At 39.2% G+C, this 27,091-nt stretch overlaps 1 protein-coding gene and 1 long non-coding RNA gene across 2 annotated transcripts in view; one reads left to right on the top strand and one right to left on the bottom strand.

The window, feature by feature from the left end:
• Positions 1-16,981, bottom strand: part of LOC138174292 (uncharacterized) — a 57,390-nt gene extending 40,409 nt beyond the window's left edge. The window contains exons 1-2 of the long non-coding RNA XR_011171666.1: positions 15,906-16,981; positions 11,832-11,897 (exon numbers count right to left, since the gene is read on the bottom strand). This is a non-coding gene — a long non-coding RNA (uncharacterized lncRNA). The remainder of the gene's footprint in view (positions 1-11,831; positions 11,898-15,905) is intronic.
• The window catches only part of MFN1 (mitofusin 1), a 468,570-nt gene that overhangs the window by 88,943 nt on the left and 352,536 nt on the right, over positions 1-27,091 (top strand). The window lies entirely within an intron of this gene.

The raw sequence follows: 27,091 nt of genomic DNA, 5'->3' as shown, positions 1-27,091 counted from the left end.
AAACCTGATGTATTTTGTGATGGATAATTATATCAGCATATTTGTAATCTCTATAGGCATTGTGAATATGGCATTGCTGATACAGGGCTGAGAAAAGGTCAATGGATTTGGAAATTAAATAGATATTTATAATTCTGAAGAGAGTATTTCCCATTGAATGATGATATCAGAAATCAGATAGCAAAGGATTTAGAAAAGGTCATTGTTCAATCATTTTTCATTCATGTCCAACATTTTACGACCCCTTTTGGGATTTTCTACACAAAGATACTGGAGTGGCTTACCGTTTCCTTCTCCAAATCATTTGACAGATGAGGAAACTGAGGCAAACATACTTAAGTGATTTACCCAGGGTCATATAGTTAGTAAGTATCTGAGGCCAGATTTGAACTCAGGAGAACAAATCTTCCTGACTCCAGGTTCAGCATTCTATCCACTATGCCCTCTAGTCATACCATAGCCTACCTAGCTGCCCAGGAAAGAATTAAAGGAAAGCAAATAGGGGTACCCTAGGTAAGTGGTTACCTCTAGGAATTTAGTTTTGTTGGGAAAGAGAGACATAAATGATAGCCAGTGGGAATGATTATAACAAGTGAGGGTTTCTTTAAGGAGAAGGAAAACAGGGACATATTTGTAGGCACAAGGAAGCATCAGTTGACAGGCTACCGAGAGAGTGGGGTTGATAAAAGGTGCAATCTGTTGGAGACAATAGCAAGGGAAAGGATCCAGGATGCATTGCCTCAGCAAGGAGAAAGATAACTAGAGTAAGATCAAATAATTACACAATTATCAAATGATAAAAAATTGTTCATACTACCCTGTTGTTGTCTGAGAAGACAGTAATGCTGGTATATTTTAATTTGGGATGTTGCATGGTTCCAAAATCGAGAGTTCTAGAGTTTACCTACCATCATTGACATCTGGTGAACTTCAACCTATCAAGAACATAATGGTAACATCATTCCACATTTCCTCTTTTCTGCGTCTTCACTTGATGTGTAGCTCAGAGCCTCCCTCTCTGTCTTTGCTTGTTCCCAAGGCTCTATTCTCCACGCTTTCTTTATTCCTTCCCCCTTTCCATCTTGATAGCTACTCAGAAATACTCTGGGCTTCCCTTTTCCATCCTCTAACTCATCTCTTTTTTCTTCCTTTTCCAAAATTTGACATCATACCCACATTCCAGAAGTGCCACATCCTCCAAGGAGCCCAACATCCTAAAGCAATAGCTTTCTGCCTCATTGCTTTAGGCACCTGAGGCTACCTTGGAGAGCTCCTATTAGGGGCCAACTTGCTTTTATTACTTCAAAAAGAACACCAGGATCTTTTTTCCCCCAAAGACACTTATTTGGAAAGGAATAAATAAGATCAGAGTTAGAAAGAATCTTGAAATACCATCACATATAGTCCCCTGCCTTCAGTTAAATAACTACATAAACCATACTGGCTATATCCCTGGCTCACAAAAAGCCAAGGGAAAGAGAACCTGGACACAATGAAGCTAATTTTGGAGAGCAGGAAAAGGCGTAGCATAGAAAAGTGTGATGAAGAACACAAGGAAGCTACATCTGAAAAAATCCTGCTTTTTCTGAAGTTCTATGAATAAGTTCAAAGAAAATGAACTTCCTATGCAAAATTCCAGCACAGTGAAAGTAGCTATTAAGCAGCTACAGTGTATGTTTATGACTTGAACATAGTTTGGGGCTGAACAAAATTGTGATTTCTGAGGGTCAAACTCCCAACTGCTGACAAGTCTATTTATGAAAGTTAGAGTCTAGCCACCTAGCTCAGAAAGTCATGTTCAGACCATTGGTTCCCAAATGCCTTTCCTCTAAATCTGTTGAACTCAAAAAATAATTATTAAGCACATCCTATGTGCCAGACCCCAGGCTAGGTGCTTGGAATACAAACACAAAAGATAAAACAGCCCTTGCCCTTAAGAATCTTACATTCTACTGGGGGATGCTGAGCAGATGTATCTCTGTGACTAAACTAGCTATAGGTCTCAACCTCTCTGAGTAGATGTTTAATGTTCATCATTTCATTGAATGATTGAGCTTTTCTGAGTATTTATAGAGAAGCAAATGGTATAATCTGATGAGGGGAAAGTATTAACAAATGGGATAGAGGGAAATATAAGTCTTTGTAAACATGAAAAACAGAAAGTAGAAGGTAAAACTAAACTGCTTTGTATAGAGTTGGCACTTATTCCAGAAATATTTATGTAGGAGCTCTACAGGGGTCACACATCTTCAGGGCATCCCAAAAGTCTCAGTGCAATTTTAAGCAGCACTAAGACTTTTAATCCATTGAAGTTTAGTTAATCTATTAAAATGTAAGGGGCCCTAAGACTTTTGGGACACTCTCTATGTATAGTTCTTCCCTGAGAGAATGTAAGCTTCTTGAGGGCAAAGCCCATTTTATTCTTGTATGTTTATCTCCACTGCCTAGAAATAGCACCTGGCACATAGGAGATGCCTAAAAAGGCTTGGCAATCAACCGCTTTGATAGAAAGTAAGGGGAGAAAATGTTTGTTTTAAATGAAGACAAGTTTAATCTTAGCCAGTACCAGATTATTATATAGTTAATAGTGTATGACAAACCCAAAGATCCAATATTTGGGGATAAGATCTCACTATTTGACAAAACTTCTAGGAAAACTGGAAAGCAGTTTGGCAAAAGCTAGGTATAGAGCAACATCTCACACCATATACCAAGATAAGATCAAAATAAATGCATGATTTAGACATAAAAGGCAATATCAGATGCAAAATAGGGAAGCATGCAATATTTTACTTGTCAGGTCTATGGATTAATGAAGAATTTATAACCAAACAAGAGATAGAGAGCATTACATAAGAGGGAAAATTTTGATTACTTTAAATTTAAAAGGTTTTATACATACAAAACCAATTCATCCAAAATTGAAAGGAAAGCAGCAAACCAGGGGGAGAGAAAGGGGGATTTTACAGTACCTTTCTCTGATAAAAGCCTTATTTCTCAAATATATAGAGAACTGAGTCAAATTTATAAGAATATGAGTTATTCCCCAGTTGATAAATGGTCAAAGGATATGAATAGACAGTTTTCAGAAGAAGAAATCAAAGCTATCTATAGTCACATAAAAAATGCTCTAAATCACTATTGATTAGGGAAAAGAAAATTAAATAACTCTGAGGTACCACCTAACACCTATCAGATTGGCTAATATGACATAAAAGGAAAATGATAAATGCTGGAGAAGACTCAAGAAAATTGTGACACTGATGCACTGTTGGTGGAGATGTGAACTGATATGACCATTCTGGAGAGCAATTTGGAACTGACAATCAAACTGTGCGTATCCTTTGATCGAGCAATAGCACTACTAGGTCTGTGTCCCAAAGTGATCATAAAAAATGGAAAAAGTCCCACATGCACAAAAATATTGATAGCAGTTCTTTTCGTGGTGGCAAAGAATTGGAAATTGAGGGGATATCTATAAATTGGGGAATTGCTGGACAAATTGTGTTATATAATTGTGATAGAATACTGTTTTGCTTTAAGAAAAGATGAGCAGAAAAACCTGGGAAGATTTATATTAACTGATACAAAGTAAAGTGAGCAGAACCAGCAGAGCATTGTACACAGTAACATCAATATTATATGATCATCAACTGTGAGTGACTTAGCTATTCTCAGCAATACAAAGGCTAAAGATAATCCTAAAGGACTTATATTGAAAAAATCCTATCCACCTGGAGAGAAGGAACTATTGGAGTCTTTATCATGACTAACATGACTAATATATTTTGCATGACTACACATGTATAATCTATATCAAAGTGTCTCCTCAAGGAGGGAGGAAAAGAATTTGGAAATCAATTTTTTTTAATGAATGTTGAAAATTATTTTTCCATCTAATTTCTAGAAATTAAATGTAAAAATTTTCCAAGAAGACAGGAGGGCTCATTGAAGGCAGGGATTGTCTTTTTTATTAATTGTATCCCAGAATTTAGCACAGTGCCTCCCACCTCAAGGATGCTTAATAAATGTTTATTTCATTGGATTATTGCATGGATTGTCTAGATTTAAGATAGTGGTAGGAAAAACGTTGATAATGCAGATAAAACTTTAAAGTATGTCATGCATTTGGAGGGAGCTGGTTCATAAACATTTACCAGCATACCCCTAAATTTACTACTTACTTTGCAAGTGAGGAAACTGAGATCCAGAGAAGTTAAATGGCTTGTCAAATCACACAACAAGCATCAGAGTCAATATTCAAACTCAGATCTCTGGCATCATTTTCAGGTCTGGAATTCTTTTCCTTACACCACATTGCTTCTTCCTAGAAGACCTCTAAGGTCCCTCCAAGCTCTATGACTCTATGAATTCTATGTCTCTGGCTTGTGAGATAATCGCAATTCCAATGACACACAAAACACATTAAGGAGCCTCTCCCATGGCTCACAGTCTAAACTGTGCAGAGAAATGATATAACAGCTACAAAAACCTGCTGAGAAATTCCTCTTTAGCTTCCCAAACTCTGCTTACTAGAAAATGTCCCCAAAAGGTAAAGGAAAAATAAACTCTACTTGAAAACACAGTGGAGTAGAAGGAACACTGGATTTGGAGTCATAAATCTTGTGCTCAAAGTCTAGCTCTACCCCTTCCTGTCTGTGCTACCTTGAACAAGTCACTTTCCCTCTTGTATCCCCCATTTTTCCTTCTGTATGATGAGGAGATTGGGTTAGACAACCTCTAAGGCAAGGAGGTTTTTTCTACCTTTTTGGTCATGGACCATTTTGGCAGTCTGGTGATGCTCAGAGAGCCCTTCTGGAATAATGTTTTATTGCCTACATTCATAACTGAAGGCAATGTTCCATTTCAGTTTGAGATTGGTGAAAATAAAGAAGTCATTTCTTTTCATCTGAGCTCATGAACCCCCTGAAATTAGGGAGGTGTGGGACTCAGCTTGAGCCTTCCTGCTCTACTATCTCTTTTAACTCCAAATACATGAGCCTTGATTCACCCTCTTTTTATATTCTACCTTCTCCAAAAAAAAAGAACTTGTAACATCACAGAAAACCTCAGGCTGGAGATATGAAAATATTGCCCTTCTATAGATGTAGACAGATCCATCCACTTTCCACTAGAGAAAAAGTGAGCATCAGCAAAACAAAAAAAAAGGAGGAAGGAAAAGGGCAGCCTTTAATTAGGAAAATATGTAGACAGTGAAATATATACATGGGATCAGGAAGAGAATAAGGAATAGGAGTCATTGCCAGGAGTGACTTTCCCTGAATCCAATTTGCCAAATTAATCTTAACTCCTTATTTCTAACCTTGCCACCACCTCAGATCTTTTTTTAAATCTCTACCCTCCTTTATTATAAATCAATAGAGTATTATTGTCAGAACATAGAGCTCTCATCATTTTAACCAAGCACTTGTGGCATCCACCTGAAACAAGATTTGCTTTAGAGTGGAAACTCCATTAAAACAGACACCTGTGTTATCTAATGCACTGCCAATATTTCAGGTCAACATCCAGATGTATGACCAGGCCAGCCAGCAAGAAAGCCCAGAGCACTGTTATCATCTATGTGTTGGTCAAACAAAATGATGGTGTGACCTGTTAATCAGAGCCCATGTTAAAATACCTTTGCTGTCTTCTCTATATCAGTATTCATTTCCAGAAATGGTTTCCAAAGAAGAGGACAAAGCCAATCCAGCATGGCTCTCTACCAGCTTGAAACTCTTATAAATGCAGTCTCTGAGCCAGTAATGATCAGCCAGTCCCATGCAGCTCTATGAGCTATGGATGGAAACACAAGGGATTTTTGGATTTGAGCCTAAGGGCTGGCAAGTGGTAGTGGCTCCTAGCTACAAGACTTTGGAAGATTCAAAAAAGGAAGAGGAAAAAAATAAAGTTAACTCTTTGGATATCTCCTTCAATTTCTTAGTTTATACATGGTATGATGAATTTAAATCCTGACATTTCCTAACTTTGTGACCATGGTCAAGTGACAACCCCCTTCATCCCTTTTCCTCATCTTTAAAATATGGATGATTAGGGGACCCAGCTGACAGAATTATTGTGAGGATAGAATGAGTTAATATCTATAAAGTGCTTTGCAAAACTCAAAAGGCTGTGCAATGTCCGATATTAATATTGCCATTGCAAAAGGAACACTGGACTTAGAGGATGGGGTGAATGGATATATGGATGGATTAATGAATGGAAAACCTTTATTAAGTGGCAATCACTAAGATAAGCATTGAGCACAAACACAAAAATTAACTGGTCTCCTCCCCAGAGGAATTGCCATTCTAATACAGAGGGAAAACAGAAACAGCGTGCATTTGAAGACCGGATGGAAAGGTCCAGGAGTCCTTAGGGTGCATCAGGGCATCTTCTTCAGCACGGCATGAGGCCCTTCAGCTACTTATATAAGCTCTGAGTGGCTTTGAATAGGCTGAGATCCAAGAAGTCTGCTCTGACATTGATTCTGCTACTAACTGTTTTTGTGACTCTGGGCAACGCATCTAACATCTCTAGGTCTCATTATCTTCATCTGAAAAATGGGTGGATTGTATTTCACCTCTAATATCCCTTCCAGTTCTTAAACTCTCCAAATATATAAATATTACTGCCCCCATTAAGTTAAGCTAAATTCAAATATGCATCAAATATCTTATTTCATCACTTCATCATCAGTTTCACCAGTGAAAACCCAACACTAAGTTAAAGCCTAAAAGATTAACCTGAGGCTCATAGACTTTAAGTGACTTCCCTCTGGGCATTTAGTTCACAAGAGTTAGAGACATGATTGGAATCTGGATCTCCCTGACACCAAATCCAGGCTCTGTCCACTATACCATTCAATTTAACCTTTTGTCTCTAAATAATGCTGATGAAGATGTTCATTAGCTGAGCATCTGTGCTTATTAAACTATAGTCCAAATGGTCTGACCTCTGATGTCGAACATTTAATCAAAGACTGGAATGAAAATATAGGCAGTATCCTTATCAGATTTGCATTTGGACCAATGCTAGAAGGAAAAACTAATATACCGGATGGCAGAGTCAGGATCCAAAAAGATCAAAAGGTTAAAAAAAACTGAATTGAATCTAATAAAAGTGATATTTAACAGGAATAGATGTATTCAGAGTTGGTTCTGAAAATTCAATTTCACAATAGTGGTGAAGCAGAAAGAGCACTAGCCTTAGAGTCAGAAAACCTGAGTTTGAATTCTAGATTTGGCATTACCATAACAAAATTGTGTATATAAAACTTGGACAAGAAATTCACCTACATAGACCTCAGTTTCTTCATCTGTAAAATAAAGAGACTATATAGATCAGTTGACCTCTAAGGTCCCTTCCAGTTCTAATTCCATGACACTATGTTAATACATACAAGATAGGGAAGACATAATTAGAAAACAATGTCTGCAAAAGATCTGGGGTGGGGCAGCTAGGTAGCACAGTGAATAGAGCACCAGCCATGAAGTCAGGAGAACCTGAGTTCAAATCAGGCCTCAGACACTTGACACTTAACTAGCTTGTGACCTTGGGCAAGTCACTTAACCCCAACTGCCTTGCCTTTCCCCCTCCCAAAAAAAAAAAAAAAAGATCTGGAAGTCTTAGTGGACTGCAAGTTTAATGTGAGCTAGCAGTGTAATGTGAAAGCAAAAGAAAAAATGCTATTTCTGATTTCTCCAAGAGAGCCATAGCTCCCAGGACTAAGAGAGTGACAGTCCCGGTGATCTCTGTCCTAGTCAGAAGATATATGGAGCATTGTGTTCAATTGTGGGTATCACCACTTAAGAAGGACATTATAAACTGACTGCCAATACCAAGCAATAGAGTGTTCCAAAGAGAATAACTAGAATGGTCATAGAAGCCTAGAACTTTAACACAGTAAGGGACTCAGGAACCATCTAGTCCAACCTATACCTAAAAAGAATTCTCACTACAACATACCCAACAAATAGCCATTCAGCCTCTGCTTGAAGACTTCCAGTAATATGAAATTCCCTACCTCCCAAAGCAGTCCATTCCATTATTGGACAACTCCAATTATGTAGAAGTTTTTCCTGGAAAAAAAAAACTTCATGAAAGCTCTGAACAGACAGGAGGGAGATTGGTTGTTGTCCATTCTCAAAGAGGTCCAAAATGACATCACTATACTAGAATCAAGTTATAGTGTATCTGACTGTGGCTGATCAGACCAATGAGAGCTTGGAATGCTCTACCACAGATCAGGCACAAATAGTCCATGTGGATATTTAGGGTGGATTCTCCAAATTTGGACATCTCGAGTCTTTCTTGAGCTACTTCAATTCCACTTTGCTCATAGAGCACAGCACCTTCTCTGAGGTGCAGAAGAAGGTATCCATTTTCAAACACACCCAATGTGTGACTCGGTTTTGCTTGATTATACTTATTTGTTAAAAGAGACAGGTGTTATTTATGAAGATGGGAAGGAGGAGTTGTCATGATAATACCAGAAAAAAAAAACAAAAGAAGAAAAGAACTCCAATGAAACATTCTAAAAATACACAGAAGAGAGCAGAAGGAAGTTTAAAAGACTATACAAGAAAGTTGGTGATAGAACCACCAAGTTAAATTTAACATATGTTTTTTAAAACCCAAACTATACATAATAGAATTTAACAGCTAAATATGTAAACCTCCTTTTCTACTCTTTTGTTTCTATGGAAATAATTGTGATTTTTGTTTGCCAATTTCATAATAATTAAAAAGAAACAATTTTAAACTTGGTGAGCGTTCTTGACTCCATACTACATGGGGTCCAGCTGAAGGAACTGGTGTATCCTGGAGCAGAGGGGGGAAACAGAATAGGTGACTTCAAGCAATTAAAAGGCTGTCACATAGAATATTGTAATGTCTGGCCCCATGGGTCAGAACTAAAAAAAGAAAGGGTAAAAGTTACAAAAAGGCAAAATTAGACTTAGTATCAGGGAAAAATTCCTAGCAGAGCTATTCAAAAGTGGAATGGGCTGGCTTCCCCACAAGACTCTGTCATTGGAAGTCATCAAGCAAAAACTGGATGTCATTTTGACAGGTATATTAAAGCAAGCATTTGGGGGCATGGGTCAGATTACATAGATGCTAAGGTCACTTTTGATTCAAGTCTTGTGATGCATGTAAAGTATACTGACAGACATGTTGTTCGTCCTTTCTCAAAGGGGATCAATGAGGGTGGTGTCTTGACTTACAGATGAATTGAATTTAAGCGACATAAAGTCATCAGCTTCACTCTCATCTCAAGAGTCATCAGGAGTTCAGTGGAAAGACAAAAGTCATGATGACTGGTTATGGTCCAGGATGCAGTGGGTGACCTTGGCCTTTTTAAACTAAAGTCTTTTCCAGGTTTCAGTTTCTGAAGCAACACCAATTTAGTGATTAAGGACTAGGTATATTTTTGTTGAGAGGTAGAGGGAAGACCTGGGATCAGCAGAGACCTGGCTTCAAATTCCAGCTCTGACATACACACTGTGTGACCCTGGACAAACCAATTTACCTCTGTGATACTGTTTCTTAATCTATAAAATGAAGCAATGGTGCATACCTGTCTAGGCTGTTATGAAGCTAAAATGATATCATGTTCACAAACTGTATTATGTAAATATCAGTTATTTTACTTCTGACTAGTTTCAGGTAGGAAGTCTGGGTCAGCTATGCCAAGTCTTATCCTGGGAGAGGGAGAATGTGCCTCCTCTGAGTTTCAATATGAAGCAGGATAGATGTAGAGCCTTGAAGATGTAGAGAAATGAAGAAAATCACACCTATTTCCAGCAGTAAAGACGTTCATTGGCTTTAATGGGTAATACAGATAGTGCACTAAACCTGGAGCCAGAGGATTAGAATCAAATCACAGCCCTACCACTTACTACCTAGAGGATGCTGGATAAATTATTTTACCTTTCTGAGCCTCAGTTTTCTCATCTGTAAAATTAGGGGTTTGGACATAGATTCAATTCAAAAAATAATTATAATAGTTATAATTGAACAATTAGTTATTCAAAATTAATTATAATTATAATATGTAACTATAATTATATAGCACTGGCATAGCATTTTGTCTTACAAAGTCTTTTACCTGCATTATCTCATTTGACTCTCACAACCTTGAGAGGTAGGTACCATGATTATTTCCATTTTCAGAAGAGGAATCTGAGACTGGGAATGTTTAAGTGACTTACCCAAGGTCACATAGCTAGTATCTAAGGCAGAATTTGGACTCACATCTTCCTGATTTGAAGCCTAGTGCTTGCACTTAGGTGCAGAGCACTGGAAATACAAAGCTGGAAAAGAAATACTCTCTACTCATAAAGAGCTGATGTAGCATGACTAATGCTAAAGAATTCATTGTGGTTACTTTGTTCCAGGGATGATTATCTATAATCACCTACTGCTTTACCTTACCCCTCCTTCTTGACTCCCCTCCTCCCAAAAAGTCCCTACCCTAAAGAAGCTTACTTTCTACTAGAGAATAAATGATCATTAATGTCAGTCAGCCAATAAACATTTATTATGTGCCCTAGGCACTATGTTAAATGCTAGGGATACAAAGGAAGGCAAAAGCCCCATCCCTATCCTCAAGGAGATCATAGTCCAATGGGGGAGACAACATGCAAATAGCTATGTACAAAAAAGCTACAAGATAAATCAGAAATAATCAGCTGTGGGCTGCTGGTTATCTACGATTAGCTCCTTCTCACCTTCCTTACCTTCCCTAATTGACCCTTGACCCCTGCCATCCTAGGTCAGCAGTATAACAAAACGAATTTACCAAACACTCAACTCAAAAGCATTACTTAAGAGTCAACCAAGTTCAAGGCAGCAAGATAGTCCTTCGCTCAAGTAGATTACGTCTCAACTCAATGACCAAGCCCTCAGCAATGGTCCTTACAGGATAGCTCAATAGCTCTCCCCTAATCTTTGTTCCCAGCATGTCAAAAGAATTTGTGCACAGAAAGAAGTTTCCTATATGTTTACCTTTGAGGTTCAGCTCAGGTACCCCCTCCAAATACAGTCTTTCCTGATTCCCTAATTGATAATATCCTCTTCTAATTACTATACTTTTATTTCATATACAACCTATATTTGCTTATCTCTAAGCCACCCATTCGCAAAAGATAGCAAGCTCCTTGAAGTCAGGAATGGTTTTAGTTGTTTGCACATTTACAGCACTTTGCAAAGGGTCTACCAAGTGCTTATTAATTTTCCAACAGCATCTCTGCTTGGTTTCCACCCCACCAAATATCACCTCTCCCCCAGGATAAGCTAATCACCTGAAATCTTATCATCCTGTAGACTGACTCAGATTTTTATAGACCAACACTTTCTCAATTCCTTCAGTTGCTTCTTCTCTCTGACTGCAAGGCTGAAGGATCAAGCTACAAACTCCTCCCAAAGCCTTATTGATAGAGGACCCAGAGAGAGGTGGGGAATCTGCAGCCTCAAGGCCACAAGTGGCATAGGTCCACACTCAAGAACCTAGAGAGTCACTTGTGGTCTCAAGGCTACAGGTTCCCCACCCCTGACTCAGAACATTCCAGTAACTCACTATTTTCCATCAGTGGTTCTGCTTGGTATCCACTTTGAGGAACACTGATCATATTCTCTGCTCTTCTCTCCTACACTCCATCCTACTTTTCAGCTTCTTTTGTGTGTCTTCTGCTTCCACCCCATTAGACTGTAAGCTGTTTACAGGCAGAGACTGCCTTTTCTATATTTTCATCCTCAGCAGATAGTATAGTACCTGGCACATAGAAAGCATTTAATAAATGTTTATTGAATTGAATTGAATTCTTTACCTCAGTTTCCTTACAGTCTGTTCCATATGCTTGGGTTTTTCTTCGTTCAATATCAGTTGGGTCCTCCTGAAAGGAACAAAATTATTACTAACAATCTTAACTGATGCATCCCAATCTCTAAGGTCCTTTCTGGCTCTAACCTCAAGTTTGGATGTGATGATAGAGAGAAATAATCAATTATAGTAATGGAATGCTAATCAGTGTATTTAGCAATTGGATTCAAACAAACACAGTGCCCGTGGAAATTATTTTAGCTGGATATCATTATTGTTGCTACTTTGTCAAAAGGTTAAGTGAGTTTAAGCTGTCAAGAAAAGCATATAGATTCACTCTCTCCAAGTATCCAGGAGGCTTTAATGATTATTTATGTTCACTGTGCATTGTGTGGATGCAAAGTACTTGTTAAATATTTTCAGTGCCTAAGAATCCAAAGCCAGGATCTAGGATTAGAGCTCTAAAGATCCTGGGTCTGCCAGCTCCAGTATATCTACACAGTTGGATTAGATACTCTCTGAGGCCTCTTCTAGCTTCAAAATTCTAGGAATCAGGTGGCCTTCTATACAAGCCCCCTATTAAGCCTTCTCTTTTCTAGATAAAATGACAGTCCTGTCTTTTTTTGTCTTCTATATCCTTAGTGCCTAGCACAATGCCTATGTTTATAATATACTATATCATATCCTGAGAAACAGAGAGGAATTCATCCCTAACTTACTGAATCAGCTAAAATCCTGCCACTGAAACTTTAATACAAGGTTATGAGACCTTGGCTAAGTCATTTAACTTCTGGGCCTCTGTTTCCTCACCTGTGACATAAAGGCATTGGATTAGATGACCTTTGAAATCCCTTCTCTATGACTTTATGAAGCTCCTACTAAGTGCCAGGCATTGTGCTAGGCACTGGACACTCAAAGGCAGTTGGTCACTTTATGAAGAGCTTACTATGTGCCAAACACTGTGATAAGAGCTAGTAATACAAATAGAAGCAGAATGACAGTGCTTACCCTCAAGGAGCTTACATTTTAATGGGGGAAGACAATGCAAAAGAGAGCTGAAAAGAGTAGGCATGCTAGAGAAAATCCTTTGGAGATGAATCAGAAATATATCATGGAGAGAGATGAAGATGGGTAGTCCCCCTCCTTAAATTGGAGGGGTTAGGAGAACCAGTCAATCAGAAGTTTAGACTTGAGAGCCAGAGAGTCCTTCCAATGTGAGAAGTATCCCAGAGGGAGAGTGAGCTTCCAGGGTAAAGCAGTTTCTATGACTTTGTAGAGAAAGATGAAAACAAAACAAGAAATGCTCGAAAGTTCACTGTTGTGTCCACTCTAAACCCTGTCGCCCCATCCTAGTTATAACTCTGTTCCACAGACAAGATACTCTATGTTTCAGGTCTGAGCATTCTCCCCCATACCTGGAATACTCTCCCTCCTGAGTGCCACATTCTGACCTTCCTGGCTTCCTTTAAGTTCCAACTAAAATGTCCCCATCTATTGGAAGTCTTTCCCAACTCCTTCTGATTCCAGTGCCTTCTCTCTGTTAATCATCTCCTAAATGTCCTGTATGTACCTATGCACTCCATCTTCTTAGCCATCTAGCTGTTTATTTATTTGGCAAGCACCTACTCTGTGCAAGGCATTGTGCTGGATGCTGGAGATACAAGTATAAATCAAAAAACCGTCCCTGCTCTCAGGAAAGTTCCATTATATTCAGGACGATGTCACTTGTGGTTTGGTTTTCTTAATACTCTATTATAAGAGAAAGTTAGAAAAGAGTCTCATTGGAGAATTATAGCTTTAAAAATCAAATAACATCAGTAAGCCATTTTTAATATCAAATACCCCCAATGGATCTGTGATTTCATTAAATGAGTAATCCTTTCAAGGGTATAGATCAAAACTCATCTGTGCCTGCCCATTACATTTGACTCCTGTCCATGTTCTCCCACAAGTCTCCATAGGCATTCTACTCAATTTACTGGAAGTTTCCTTGAATTCTCTTAACGTTTCAAGAATACTAATGGAGGATGTCCATCTCCTATTTTTTGCTTTTTTACCAACCTGGTATTTTTTTTTTTGCTTAATAGTTCATTTCTTTGATGACATCATTTACTCTCTTGTCTTTCCTGATTTCATATTATTTTTTAATAATTCATATGATTTTTAATAATTTTAAGTGCTTATATTTCTCCATTGGCTGACACTTTAAGAAACTGCTAAAGCCCCATCTGACCCAGGTATACAAACACATTAGTTTAAACAATTTCTGTTTAAGCTATTTTTTACATTGTATTAAGCTCTCTTACTATCATTGTTTCAAGCACTAATGACTCGAGAAGAGTAAAATCTTTACTATGTTAAAAATCAATGATAAAGAAAAGACACAGTTATAAAACACCAGCTTACATTATAACCATATCTATTTCCAAAAAGCACTTTGAAGTCTTCCTCTAAAAATCTGTAAGTTTCCTCCCAGCTATGGATAAGTTGTCATGGCCCACTGTCAGACAGTTCTTTATTGCTTGTGACAGCTTTCACTCCTGGAGGGTGGATTTGTAAGGCACATACTGTTGGCAGTGATTTTTGCAATTTTGCCAAGACCCAAGTCCTCAATTTTTCTCCTTAATCCCAATCCTAGTTGCTATTAGACCTACGTGTGAGACTGGATTCCAATGGGTGGTCTGGGCCATCTGTCTTTTTTCTTTAATCTTCCCCCCCAAACCTGTTTACTGTTGCCACAATTGGCCATCTATTTGGGTAGAGTGTGGTAAGGAGGGGGAAATAATGAATGGAATTACATACATGTCATTTCTATGTGGCCACATGTGTCTTATATAAGACCTCATATAGGCTGAGAACCTTTTACTAGATTCTCTTCCTATGTTTCAAGGGACAAGCATTTAAGTGCTGGGGATACAAATAACTGAGGTTTGGAGAGGATAAGTGATTTACCCATGGTCACACTAGCTATGTGTGACCTAATGCAGATTTGAACCTGGAGGTCTTCATTCTCAAAAGCCAATGCTCTATTCCCTACGTTATACTCTCTCTCAAAGGTGAACTCTCTTCTATCCCTTCTTCTGTTCCTTAAAACTTAGACTCCTCCCCTTCTCCCCCTCTCCTCCTTCCCTCTTTGTCCCAAAATAAGACCTACCATAATTGACTGATCACTCTCATTGTGTTTCAGAGAATTGGCTTCATCCCCTACATCATGTCTCCCAGGATCTTCATCAAGCCCTAAATATGAATTGTCGCAATTCTACTGCTCTGCCTTTCCACCCAGCATGCTGTCACTCAATAGCCTCTGTGCAAAGGATCATTACTTTTATAAACAGTTTAATTGGATTAAATAAGAGGGTAATAAAAATAAGCAATGAACACCTATATATCAGAAATAGCAATGACATCAATTCCTCCCACTCCCACAGGGTGTACTGAACTCTCTCACAAGCTCAAGTTTCAGGATGAAATAGACTGAAGTTAATGTGCTTAATGTAAACTCTACTACTCCTCAGACACCAGAGGCGTGGCTTGAGTCACTCAAATAATCGTCATTGACTGGAAGCTAGACTTCTTGGTTATACTCTAACAGCTGCTCAAACCTTTTCATTTCCCTACTAGCTCTCCACAATGCACTTCCTCAACTGAGCAGGAATTCAATCATGCTATAGACCGCGTCAATGTCATGCCAAGGTCAAGGCAAGTCAATAAGCATTTATAAAGTATCTACTGTGTGCCAAGTATGGTGCCAAATGTTGAGAATGCAAAGAAAGGTGTGGACTAAGGAGAGAGGCAACATGTAAACTATGTACAAATAACTGTGCAGAATAAATTGGAGATAATCAACAGATGGAAGGCACTGGAATTAAGGGGGATCAAGAAAGAATTCTTGTAGAAGAACTAATATAAGCTGAAATATAAAGGAAGCCAGGGAAGCTGAGAGACAGAGATAAGGACGGAGAGGATTCCAGACATGGGACTGAGATAGAGAGTCCTGTGTGATGAATAGCAAGGAGACCAATGCCCCTGGGATCAGAGTACATGGGTAAGAATAAGGTGAGGGTCTCCCAAAGTGACTTACCCCAAAACTGACAGTATGAGCAGCTGTCTTCTACTGCTCTGAGAGTGTCCGGCACATGGGTGGACAAAGGGGTAGCAAGAGTCTCCTTGATGCTTCAACTGTCTCCACATCTCTTTCTCCAACCTTCCTGAGTCTCTCATCTCTACAGCCATGGTCTCTCCAGAAGTCTCCAGCTCCTCTGGGTTGCAGTTTCCTTATCTGTAAAGTAAGGGCATTGGACTACATGGCGTCTAATGGACCTTCTAACTCCTAGTCAATGATTCTTAACCAAAGGTTAAATTTTCAGGGGGTCTAGGAACTAGGATGGGAAAAATAAATTACAATTCTTTTGCATCGACCTCTGATTTCTTTTGTAATCCTATATACTTATTTTATATATTTACAAACATTATTCTAAAAGGGGTCTATAGGTTTCGTGGAACTGCCAAAAAGAATCCTGGACACAGGAAAAGGTAAAGAATTCCTGCTCTGAATTCATAATAATACAATCCTTTTACTCCTGTGTCATCCAACAAGGGCCCTGGGAAATTACTTTCCCATATTCTCATACTGCAAAAGCTTCTGTAGTCCAAGAAATCCCTAGAAAGTACACATCTGCTACATATATTAAAATCAAATATGTATATATGACAGAGTTGAGTTGGAGAAAGAAATCAGGTTAGATTTCATTTAGGAAACTGAATGGTGTTTTCAATGACCTTAGACTGCTCAGTGAGACAAAAAATAATCTGTAACATCAACATTCCCCCAGTGATGCTATATAGCTATGAATATTGTAACATAATAATCTCAGTAAAATCAAAATTACAAGTAACTCAAAGGGCATTGGACAAACATAGGGTAGGTGTTAGGGAGGCTCTGATAAATCACCAATGATGGTAAGAGTGGAAAATGGCATAAAATACAACATCAAGATGTGTTATTTTGGAGAGGCTAGGTGGAGCAGTGAGTAAAGTGCCGGCCCCGGAGTCGAGAGGACCCGAGTTCAGTTCCGGCCTCAGACACTTAACACCCACACAAAAAAACTAGCCGTGTAACCTTGGGCAAAGTTACTTAACCCCAATTGTCGTCCAAAAAGGAAAAAAAAAAAGATGTGTTATTTTTCACTAAGAAGATATACTCAAAAGAGGAAATTATCTCCATGGCTTGGATTGGGCAGCCATGCTATATGTATCCATGAGAAACATCAAGAAAGAAGAGCCCTTCTGCTGTGGCCACCATTGGGGCTACAGTAGCACTGCAGCCATGGCTATCTGGTACCCCATGGCCGTGGGCCTCAACAAGGGTCACAAAGTTACCAGAACGTTTCAAAGCCATGACACTGCCACTGCAGTGGACTCCTGACCAAACACACAAAGTTTGTGAGAAATATGATCCAGGAGGTGTGTGGATTTGCCCCTTATGAAAGGTGGGCCAAGGAATTGTTAAAAGTCTCCAAAGATAAGTGAGCCCTTACAATTCATCCAAAAAAAGGGTGGGAACTCACAGCCAAGAGAAAGAGAGAGGAGCTCAGCAATGTCCTAGCTGCCACGAGAAAGGCTGCTGCCAAGAAGGACTAAACTGGACTCTGCCAACCTTCCCCACTTACTCAATAAAGATTTGACAAATTAAAAAAAAAAGAAGAGAAAGAAAAATCCCCCTCCCCCACCCCACCCAATCACAAGATCATAAATTTAGAGCTGGAAGAAACCTCAGAAGACATCTAGTCCAACCCCCTTCATTTTACAAATAAAGAAACTGAGGACCACAGACTTATCTCTAAAGCTGGAAAGACTTTCAAGACCGTCTAACACAATCCCCTCATTTTCTAGACAAGGAAATTGAAGCTCCTAGAGGTTAAATAGTTTAGGATCAAAGGAGCACAGAACTAGAAGGGACCTCAAGGGCCACCTAGTCCAACTCCCTAATTTAATAGATTAAGAAATTGAGGCCCTACTGACTAGCCATGTGACCTTAGGCAAGTCACTTAACCCCAATTGCCTGCCCTTCCCCCTCCAAAAAAAATGAAAAAAAAAAGAAATTGAGGCCCAAGGAGGTGAAGAGATCCAGGATCACAAGTCTTAAGGTGGAAAGAACCTTAGAAGACACCAAGACTAATCCCCTCATTTTTCAGATGAGGAAACTGAGGCATTTCACTGAATTGAAGTGACACATGATGACACACAATGTCCCAAAAGTATTATGTGGTAGTCAGGATCTCACTCCAAAACCAATGCTTTTGCCATTGTACTCTCTGAATGGCAGGGAGCAGCAGAAGAAGGTAGGACTTGTGATGAAGGTTATCTGTGAAAGACCCATCATCTTCAGGACAATAAGTGACACTGGGCTTCATAAATATCTGTGGGCCTAGAAGTGACCCATTCACAGATTTCTCTTTTGTTTTCCTGGTCCTTTACCAATATTATGTCATTCTGGGAGTGTTTCTCAGTGCACTGGGGGATGGTGCATCCACCATTTTGGATTGCATGGGTGGGAGATAAGCCAAAAGGATAGAGAAAATTATCCAGAGCCTTTCATGTCACAAGAGTTTCAGACAGAAGAATTACATTGAGTTTTCCTCCATGCAAGTCTAAAGTCTCTCAGATGCCCTGTGTCTTCTTGCCAAGACTTGCCCAGCTCACACATCCACCATTCTGTCCTTGAAACATCTTCCAACCTTGAGTGCACACACAACCCTAGATTAAGTGAAGCAAGCTTCCAAAATGTCAGCAAAATATCCCATTCATACTCAATTCTACTAGCTAACTAATCAGAATTCTAAGAAGTGAATTTCTTGCTGACACCTCCAATAAATAACAGCTAATCATTAGACTTGGTAGTGAACTATATAAAGAACAAGCTAACTAAAAAAGAAAAGCCAATACTGCTTCCTTGTGGGAAAAAAAAAATGGATCAGCACTTCCCAGACCACTGCTGCCCCACTCAGGATGCCAGACAAACACACTGGCAAAAGGCTTGCAAGGGATATGAAGTGATAGGAAGGCCAGAAAGGAAATCAGCTTGAATTACTCTAATTAGGGTCCCATTTCCAACAACTAACATTTGATTATCCACAGTAATGGGGGCAGACTTCATCAAAATCATTGAAATCCACATGGAATCTGTTTCAGCCATTGGTTTTGACCTTGTCCACTAAACCATTTGCCAGAAATGTTATCATAGCCCAGAGTTGTTATTACTGCTATATTACATTTTCACTTTCTAGAACTAAAGGTTGTCCAGGTCTTTCCTTGAAATTTGATTTGTGGGGGCAGAGCCAAGATGGCAGCATAGAAGCAGGAAAACTCTATCATCTTCCCCCATATCCACCTCAAATACTTATAAAAAAATGACTCTAAACAAACTTTAGGGCTACAGAACCCACAAAGTGACAGAGAGAAACAAATATCCTGCTAAAGACAGCCAAGTAGGCCAGCAGGAAGGGTCTATTACAGCATGCTGGAAGCAGCACCCAGCCCCATGCTGAGGTTTTAGCCCCAGGATGCCTGACCAGTCCCAGCTGGGAGGACTTCAGGAGAGTGGATACCAGCAGCTGTGCCGGTTTCCAATATTATCAACCCGTAAATGAGAAAGACAAAGTGAGAGGTCAGTGTGAACTTTGTGGGAACAGGGGGTCCAGGAGTGCAGTCCACCCTCTGCCCCTGGACAGAGAAGCAGATGAGGCATGGTAGTCGCCACCACATGGCTGCTTCCAAGCTCCTGGCCTGCAGATTGTAAGGGGACCAAGTGACCAATCTGAGGGGTAATCTCTCTTGCTTTAACCTGCTTGGATCTGGATTACTATCTAGGGTGGAGGTCCTGGAGTGTGTGACAAGGTGCCAGAGCCAGTGGAGGCTTTAGAGAGAACAAGCAACTAATAGCTCCAGCAACTGTGAAAAACCCATCGATTTGGGACAAACTTCACCTCTCTGGAAGCAGAGTTCTACTATGGCAAAAAGCTCAAAAGTCAAGTAATTGAGGGGCAACATGAACAAACAAAGGAAGCAAAGCAAGCACAGCAGTCAAACCTTTTGGGGGACAAAAAGGATCAAAGCATGGAAAAGGAGGAAGACAACAAAGTCAAAAGTTTCCAAGAAAAATATGAACTGGTTACAGACCATAGAGGAGCTTAAAAAGGATTTTGAAGACCAAATAAGAGAAGTGCAAGAAAAATTGGGAAGAGAAATGAGAATGATGCAAGAAAATAATGAAAAGAGAGTCAACAACCTGACTGAAGAAAATAACACCTTAAAAATAGACTAACTCAAATAGCAAAAGAGGTTCAAAAAGCCAATGAGGAGAAGAATGCCTTAAAAAGCCAAATATGCCAGATGGAAAAAGAATTACAAAATATTTCAAAATTCTCTGAAGAGAATAATTCCTTCAGAATTACATTGGAGCAAATGGAAGCTAGTGACTTTATGAGAAATCAATATACTATTAAACAGATCCAAACAAATGAAAAAAAAATAGAAGGTAATGTGAAATATCTCATTGGAAAAACCACAGACCTGGAAATAGATACAGGAGAGATCATTTAAAAATTATTGGACTACCTGAAAGCCACGATCAAAAAAAGAACCTAGAAATCATCCTTCAAGAAATTCTCGAGGAAAACTGCCCTGATGTTTTAGAACCAGAGGGCAAAACAGAGGTTGAAAGAATCCACCGATCACCTCTTTAAAAAGATCCCCAAAAGAAAACTCCTAGGAATATTATAGCCAGGTTCCAGAGTTACCAGATCAAGGAGAAAATATTACAGGCAGCCAAGGAGAAACAATTTTAATATTGTGGAAATACAATCAGGATAACACAGGATCTGTCAGCTTCTACATTTAGGGATCGAAGGGCTTAGAATATGATATTCTGGAGGTCAAAGGAGCTGTGATTAAAACCAAGAATCACCTACCCAGCAAAACTGAGTACCATGTTTCAGGGGAAAGTATGGTCATTCCATAAAATAGAGGACTTTCAAGCATTCTTGATGAAAAAAACCAGAGTTGAACAGAAAATTTGACATTCAGATACAAGAAGCAAGAGAAGCATAAGAAGGTAAACAGGGAAAAGAAATCATAAGGAACTATCAAAGTTGAACTATTTACATTCCTACATGGAAAAACTATAATCATTACTTATGAAACTTTTCTCAGTATAAGAATAGTTGAAGGGAATATAAATGTGTATATATATATATATATATACATACATACATATATATGTTTATATAGGAGAGCATATGTGTGTATAAATGCATATGTGAGTGTGTGTATATATGTGTACATGTATACATAGAGAGAGGGCACAGTACCAATTGAATAGGAAGGGATGATACTTAAAAGGTGTAATTGAGAGGTGAGAGAGGAATATAATGAGAGGAAATGGGGAGAGACAGGATAGGGTAAATTATCTCATATAGAAGAGGCAAGGGAAAACTGTTACAATGGAGGGGAAGAACAGAAAGGTAAAAGGGAATGGCTCAACCTTACTCTCATTGAATTTGGCTTAGGGAGAGAATAACATACACACTAAATAGGGTATCAGGAGAGTAGGGGGGAAGGGAATGAGAGGGGGAATGATGGAGAGGAGGGCAGGTTGGGGGGAGCAAAGTTAGAAGCACACACTTTAGAAAAGGGACAGGGTCAAAGTAGAGAATAGAACAAGTGAGGGTGGGATAGGATGGAGGGAAATATAGTAAGTCTTTCACAATATATCCACTATGGAAATGCTCTGTGTAGCTACACATGTACAACCTATATTGAATTGCTTACATTTCCAGTAAAGGTGGATGATGAGGGAGGAAGGGAGGGAATCTGAAATTCAAAGTTTTGGAATCAAATGTTTTAAAAATGTATTATTATTATTATTATTACATGCAACTGGGAAGTAATATGTACAAACACTGAGGTATGGGGATCCATTTTGACCTACTGGAAAGTTGGAGGAGGTAGGGGGGGATATAGGAGAGTGCAGATTGGGGAAGAGGGTATACAGTGAGATAGCTGGTTTGGGGTGGTGGGTAGGAGAAAGACAGGGAGAAAATTTGTAACCCAAAATCTTGTGAAAATGAATGATGTAAACTAAAAATAAATACAAAATTTAATTTTAAGGAAAAAAAAGAAACTTGATTTGTATATGTAGGATCTGAAAGGGAGATTAAGGATCAATTATTCCAACTTGCTCTGTTGATTATCACTAAGCAGTGTGGTTCAGTGGTAAGATGCAGGATATAGAGTAAGTATCTGGGTTCAAATACCAAGTCTGTTCATTGCTACCTGCTCAGCCTTGGGCAGGTCACTTACCCACTCTGGTTCTCATTTTCCCCATCTACAAAATGAGGGATTTTGGACTAGATGACTTCTGAGAACCTGTCTAGTTCTAAATCTATGATCCTATGTACTCTCCCCTCAGTTATAGCCTTCCTGAGCCAGAAATAATATAGGAAAAACCTGGTTTTTTTCTAGTTACTCTGTGAGCCTGTTACACATAATCCAAAATGACTTCCTGTCCAGATATTTTATATTCAACAATGGCTCATATTTATACAGCACTTTAAGATTTGCAAAGTGTTTTGCAGACATTAACGTAGTTGATACTAGGGACATTCCTGTGATGGAGGTGATATTTTCACATTGCCTTCTATTTTTTCATTTGTTTGGATCTGTTTAATAGCATCTTGATTTCTCATAAAGTCACTAGCTTCCATTTGCTCCAATCTAATTCTGAAGGAATGATTCTCTTCAGTGAGCTTTTGAGATTCTTTTTCCATCTGTCAAATTCGGCTTTTTAAGGCATTCTTCTCCTCATTGGCTTTTTGAACCTCTTTTGCCATTTGAGTTAGTCTATTTTTTAAGGTGTTATTTTCTTCAGTCAAGTTGTTGACTCTCATTTCATAATTTTCTTGCATCATTATCATTTCTCTTCCCAATTTTTCTTCCACTTCTCTTATTTGGTTTTCAAAGTCCTTTTTAAGCTCCTCTATGGCCTGTAACCAGATCATATTTTTCTTGGAAGCTTTTGGTACAGAAGTTCTGACTTTGTTGTCTTCCTCCCATTCCATGCTTTGATCCTTTTTATCCCCAAAATAAGAGTGTAAAGTTGGGTGGCTCTGCTTGCTTTGCTTCCCTCGTTTGCTCATGTTGCCACTCAATTACTTAACTTTTGGGTTTTTTGCCACAGTAGGACTCTGCTACCAGACAGGGGATCTTTGTCCCAATCACTGGGGTTTTCTCAGCTGCTTAAGGTATTTGTTGGGTGCCCTCTCTGAAGACTCCACATGCTCTGGCAAGCTGGTCGCATACCCCAGGACCTCCACCCTACACCACAATCCAGATCCAAGCAGGTTAAAGCAAGAGTGATAGATCATTTGGTCTCCTTACAATCTGCAGGCCAGGAACTTGGAAGCAGCCATGTGGCTGTGGCTGCACAGCCACTGCGCCTTGGCCACTGCACCTCAGCCACGTCTCGCCCTGGGGGCAAAGACCGACCACACTCCTGAACTCATGGATCCCAAAGTCCGCACTGCACTGACCTCTTACTTTGTCCTTAGCATCTATATGTTGATAATTCTGTAAACTGCCACAGCTGCTGGTGATCTGAAGTCCCTCCAGCTGGTGGCTGGTCAGGCCCACCCTGAGGCTAAAACCTCAGGCTCTCATGGGGCTGGGCACGGCTCCCAGAGCACTGCACTGGCCACTTCCTGCCAGACTGCCAGGCTGTCTTCAGTGGGAGGTTAGCTTCTCTGTGTCATTTTGTGTATTCTGTAGCTCCAAAATTTCTTCAGAATCACCTTTTACATGAATTGGAGCAGGTGGAAGCAGGAACCCTGTGGAAGTCCTGTTGCTACTCCACCATCTTGATTCTGCCTGGGGGTGATATTTGCATCATTTTTACAGACAAGGAAACTGAGGATGATAAAAGTCATGTGACTTCACCCAAGTTAGATGGCCAGTAAGTCTCAGATTGAATTTGAACCCAGACCTTTCTGACTCCAATTCTAGCACTGTGTCCACTGTGCCACCTACCTCTCCAGGACATCACATTCCACACACACATCCCAAAGTATGTAGGCAACATTCCTTTATTTCTCCTCCCCAAATGTCACTCAAGCAAAAGTCCCAGATATTCTGCCTTTATTACTGTTTACCCTTCTTTTAATATAATTTACATACATTAATATAACATTCCACATGCTTGATCCAAGTTCTAATGTGTAGACTATCATTTCCCCATAGAATGTAAGCTCCTCTAGTTTAGAGACCATTTTGTTTTTGTCTCTGTGCCCCTAGAGCCCAACAAACAGTAAGTGTTTAATAAATGCTTGGCTACCAATTAATTGATAATATGACCATTTCTATTTTTGCCTATTCTGTATATATTCCTAATCTCTTGGCTTTGTTGTCTGATCCTATAAAACACTGGTTCCAAGTAAAAAGGTAGAGGTGAGGAAGTAATACATTTCAGGCAGTTTCAACTCAATGATGAGCTTGGTAGTCAAAATAAAGAAGATTTAGAAGAAAATGAGAGAAAAGCAAGTGAAAGTACCAAGTATATATGACTTTTTAGGGAGTTTGGCTGAAATGGGGAGGAGAAATATAGGGTGAGAGTAAATGGCATGGTAGGATCTAGTGGGAGGTTTTTTTTAAGATTATGGAGATTTTGGTGTGTTTGAAGGCAGTAATAAAGGAAACTGTGGATAGGGATAAAATGAGAATTAGAGGGAGTGGGAATGATAGTTGCTGTTATTATTTCAGTCTTATCTGATTCTTTGTAACCCCATTTGGGGTCTTGGCAAAGATACTGGAATTTTTGCCTTTTCCTTCTCTAGTTCATTTTAAAGATGAGGAACTTAGGCAAACAGGGTTAAGTGACTTGCCCAGGGTCACACAGTTAGTAAGTAGCTGAGGATAGATGAAAATGGGTCTTCCTGAATCCAAGCCCAGCATTCTATCCACTACACTTCTGGGAATGATAGTGGGGACATTCTAAAGGAGAAGAGAGAATGAGATAGGATCAAGGGTACATGTAAATGGGTTGGCCTGGGTAAAAAGAAGACTTATTCTTCATCAAGACCTGGAATGAAGGAGGAAGTGGAGGGGGATAGTATCAGAGGGATGTGAGATGAAAAGGAAAAAAGTGAGATCTCAAGGTGAATGGCCTTGATTCTTTTAATAAAGTATAAAACAAGGTCTTCAGCTGAGGTAGTATCAATGGTATCATTTCTGGAGGAGTAAAAGGATTGCCTTTCTAGAGTTTAGTTACAGTTAAATAAATTTGTAGTGGATTCAGTCAACATAACTGCATGTATCCTTCCAGCTCCATTCAGCTGCATAGAATGAAGAAGGAAGGTGATGAGGGCAATCCAAAGTTGTAGTTTAGCAAGGCATGAATGGTAATAGGACAAGGGGGCAAGATATTCAAGAACAGAATACAGTGTAGAGTTGAATGAGTTGACCAGGTGATGGAGTTTGGGAAGGGTAGAGGATACAGCCAGAGTAGACATGAAGGCTTGTAAAAGACTTGAGGGCTCCAGGGATAAAGAATTACTGTGGGAAAAGAATAGCTTTAAAATAAGTAGGATGCAGTGTTAGATAGAATAATAGAAGATTGTGATTGGATAAGGAATTTCAGTGCTCAATCATGGAAGTGGAATTCACGTATGTGATGGCAAAAAAAAAAAAAAAAGGTTATGACCATCCATATAGAGCTAAGGTAGAGTTGAGGAGTAAAGCCATGGGAACTGAGTAAAGTGGAGAATTAGGAAGTTAAGGGATTTTTTTTTCATCAAGTCCCATGGACTTAATGACTCTCAAATATGTGCATCCAGCCCTCATATCTCTCTCTGGAATTCCAGTCCCACATTAGACAATTGTCTGCTGGACAGCTCCCCTTGAATGTGCAATCTGCAGTTAAAATTGTGTGTGAAAAACAGAATTCCTCAACTTCCTTCCAAACCCACCTGTGTTCCAAACTTCCCTGTTTCTGATATGGGTACACCACTGTCTTCCTAGAACTTGGATTTACAATTTTGGAGTTATCCTTCACTTCCTTTTCCATCAGCCCTCATCTCTAATCAGTTATCAAGTCCTGTCAATCTTACCTTCCCAACATCTTGTGCATCTATCCTTTTCCCTCCACTCACACAGTCACCTTCCTAGTTCACCTTTTGCCTAGACCATTATAATAGCCTCCTAATTGGTCTCCCTGTTTGCAGGATCTGCCCACTCTAATCCATCATTCACACAGATAGAACATGGTATTTAAAATAAAAATGTAATTTCTATAAGTTTCCAAGTGGTTGCTAGAGTCTAGCTCTTTAGGAAGGAAATTCAAGATGAGGGCCAAGAATAAGTCCCTCCGGCCACTTGAAAGAACATTTAAAAGCTTTACTTCTAAGTGAAAACAGGGTTTGGAGGATTGCCTAAGAATCCCCACACTTGGACAGAAAATTAGCCTCACCAAAGAAGATGAATAGGCCAGGCTCAAAGGATGCAGTTATTTTTAACAGAATAAAAATTAAAATTTTTCAAGATTTCACTGCAGTGTTACATGCCCAATTAAGAAGCAACCCCCTTAACTCAGGAGTTTTTCATAATTTTTGTATCACAAAATCCTTTGGCATTCTGGTAAAATCTATGGACCCCTTTAAATACAAAAAATAAAATACATTAGAAAACTAAAGAAACTGATTATATTAAAATATTTGTCAAAATATTACCAAAAAACAAATCTACAGATACCCTGAAATCTAGTCCATGGACAGAGTCCTGTCTTAAATGGAATATATGGTCTATAAGGTACTCTCTACAGGACTTTTCTGTTATATTATCATAGTTTCAATGGCTTTAGAGCCAGAAGGAGCTTTAGGAATCATTCCATCGATTTTACAAATGTGTAAACTAAGGCCCACAGAAGTGCTAAGATTCACCCATAGTCACACTGAGAGTAATTGACAAACCCAGAATTTAAATCCAGGTCCCCTGACCACAAATCCAGGACCTTTTTCACTGGGCAGGGTCTTTGGTGTGTCTTATAATCACATTCTATTCAATTTAATTCAACTAGCACTTACTGAACATCAAATATCACTAAGGCATACAAGTTCTATGATCCTGGACAAGTCACATTGTCCCAGTGTCCCAAGTAACTCTCTAACATTAGACATTACCAATGAGGTGTAAATCTGCCTCAGTGGAGAAAGTTTCCATACC

The sequence above is a fragment of the Petaurus breviceps genome, unplaced genomic scaffold (assembly GCF_028583685.1).
Source record: "Petaurus breviceps papuanus isolate PSGF00001 unplaced genomic scaffold, PetGlider_PUasm1.0 688, whole genome shotgun sequence".
NCBI classification, from domain to species: Eukaryota; Metazoa; Chordata; class Mammalia; order Diprotodontia; family Petauridae; genus Petaurus; species Petaurus breviceps.
Note: the sequence above shows the minus strand (reverse complement) of the source record. Positions and strands in the feature narration are given on the sequence as shown.